Consider the following 2,872-nt stretch of genomic DNA (forward strand, 5'->3'; position numbering starts at 1 on the left):
TTTAGTGTTTTAAGGGTTGTATAGTGTGTAATGTGGGGAAAATGTTTACTTCTATAGCATCTTCTAACTCTAAGCAGTTAAATTTCGCATCTTTGCCTAAAGCCTTAAACATCAGCACGATGATAAAGGTCTTGCAACTCTATTGTTTGCTTGTTTACTTCATTTGGAAAAGATAGGGTTTTGAGTATATTCTTGAATGGCCGGATGGGAGAAATGTTGAATTGGGATCACATGGGGTTTTGTTGTTGACTAAAAGTCTGACATTGGCAAAAGGAGGTGCAAATGGAAGGGCATTTGAATATTTTTAGTTACCTTTTGTCTCTATTTCTCATATGGTCTTAAGAGCATTAAGTTTAGGTTCAATACTTTTTTATTTCAGTTTTGTTTATCATACAATTTCGAGGGTTTTGATTTTCTTCTTGAGTGACAAATTGTATTTTGATTAATGCTTTTCCTCTAAATGTTGTTTTTCAGGTGCAATGTGAGCTGCTGGAGATGTTCTGAAGCAGACTTTGCACGAGCTTTTTTAAAATTAGTGAGTGACCTATACAATTGTTGGTCTTTGATCCTCCCTCATATTATAACTTACCCTCGGGATCTCATACCCTGCCTTTGCTACCACTTGAAGTCATGAATGTTACTCTATTGCACGGATTACCTAAGAAAAGTACTGAACTGATGATGCGTTCATTGCTGGTGGTTTTATTCTTTATACTATGTTATTCTTCATTCTAGGTTCTATTTTTCATACCAGTCCACCTCGTCTCAAGTTTTCCAATATGTTACGAGAAGTCTTACTTTAACTAAAGCTTAATGAAGCAAACACTAACACTCCAGGCCTGGTCTACTTAAATTTTTTTATAGGCTACACTCAACAGTTCCTTCGCTGGATATATCTATACGTGATTTTTGGTTTGGTACATCTTGAGCCTGGCAAAGCTTGGGAATCTATCTTTTGTTCCGTATTTTTGCAGCACTCAGAGATAATTAAGTTATTTTTATCGAACTTGTTGCAGAAATCCATTTCACAGAGTGTTGATATTAGACACAATGATGAACCTTGATGGAACACTCAGCTTAATTGATCTTCTACATTCTTCTAAGTTCTAATGTCTGAGAGGTATGTAGTAACTTCCTCCTCACCATCACAAAAGAGTGTAGGGATTTGATTCCATTGTTGTTGTCTGCTGTATCTTATTGAACGTATGTGTTTCTGTATTTTTTTTTTTAAGAAAGGAAGAAAGATCATTTTTCAGGAATGCCCTCATCTTATATTGTCAATGTAGGAGTTCATAGATTTAAAATATTTATGTTTCCAGGTTTTTCAGGAATGCCCTTAATTATTAGCTTATATGAAGCTTCCCTTGTGAGGCCATGTCTGACTGCCCCATTGTCATTAATATGCATTACAGGTTTTTCAAGACACCACGCCATATTCACAAGAAGAATTAGATGAGGTTCGGGACTTGTGGGCGAACTATTTTCTCAATATCTAGCTGTAGATAGCTAGCTAGCGTAGTAATGTATTAGGTAGTTGCATTTTGAAAAACTGATTACATGATCTGCAAGACCATATGTTATGTTGGCTGGGATTTGTTATGCCCTTTGTTGTTGTTCGTTAGTTGTTGAATTCGGATGACGGAGACGGTTGCGTTGTATGTTGATTGGGATCGGTTTTTATTAATTGAAATCGATCATTTTGGTTGAATGGCAGTTGGCATGTTTTGTATTAATGTTTTGGCATTCAAATTGGTGTAATGCAATATGAATTGGCCTGCTCTTTTCAAATTTTAAAAAAAAAAAACAATATAAAGGACAGCGGATTTATAAAAGTTCGATGTAATTCTAGCTTCAAAGGACATGGGCTTTCTATAAAAATCTGATGTACATTACACATATGGACATCGGATTAATGTTAAAATCTGATGTTCATTACTCATATGGACATCGGATATATTTAAAAATCCGATGTGCATATATTAATGGACATCGGTTTAAAGTCCCATGTCCATTACACCCCATATGGACGGGACTGAACTCTACATCGGCCTATAATCCGATGTCCATGTGTCTAGAAGTCCGATGTCCTTCATGATTTTTGTAGTAGTGAGGCTATCCTTCCCTCCCAAGTGATCTCTTATCGGTCTAAAGGTCCTCTCACGCATCCTTAGGTCTAAGTACGTGTCCCACAAAGGCCGGGTATTACAAAAGGGTTCAGTTTACACAAAACAAATGTGTCTTTCTAAAATAAACATAGAATTGCAGTGGTTTGCCCTTTAAGCTCAGGAGAGAGTTCACAAGTAAAAAGTACTCCCTCTGTGCACAAAGTTTCCGTTTTGAGATGTCCATGAATAAACTTCCGAATTGAAATATTTCCTTCTTTGCATAAGTTATATTCATTAAGGTTTGTGACCTACTGACCCACATCTTCCATCAAAATGCATTCACATCTTATTACGTTCCTTAATATTGTGTGCAAATTAAGTAGATTTTTTTTTGCAAAGATAAAGTACTAAGCAAGCATCCGATGCACGTATAAAGTTCTATCAAAGAAGGGTGGAGCACCTGGCTATGATGAGATATTTGCAATGTACAGGGTTGCTGAAGCCATGGCTCTACATCTATCTAAACAGGCAGCGGAGCAAGTAACTGTATATTAATTGTCTGCCCTTGTGCAAGCCTTTGTGCTCGGGAAAGCCCTACATGCACATAATTAAGAGAACGTAGCTGATTGGTTACAGGGAATACATACAGGCATATAAAGATTGGTCTACAGATGTATATTTAGATAGCCATGGAATTGATTCTATGTCACTATGTTTAACATTTACACCTAACTGCACAGTGATCAGTCTGATAACCGAAGAACACC

At 36.6% G+C, this 2,872-nt stretch overlaps 1 long non-coding RNA gene across 1 annotated transcript; it reads left to right on the forward strand.

Annotated features, from left to right (window-relative positions):
- Positions 1 to 307: 307 nt before the first annotated feature.
- On the forward strand, positions 308 to 1,708 carry LOC141627156 (uncharacterized). The gene is made up of 3 exons (XR_012536714.1): positions 308 to 535; positions 1,017 to 1,120; positions 1,413 to 1,708. It is a non-coding gene; the product is annotated as an uncharacterized LOC141627156 (long non-coding RNA).
- The last annotated feature ends 1,164 nt before the right edge of the window (positions 1,709 to 2,872 follow it).

This window comes from Silene latifolia, chromosome Y (assembly GCF_048544455.1).
Source record: "Silene latifolia isolate original U9 population chromosome Y, ASM4854445v1, whole genome shotgun sequence".
In the NCBI taxonomy this organism is placed as follows: Eukaryota; Viridiplantae; Streptophyta; class Magnoliopsida; order Caryophyllales; family Caryophyllaceae; genus Silene; species Silene latifolia.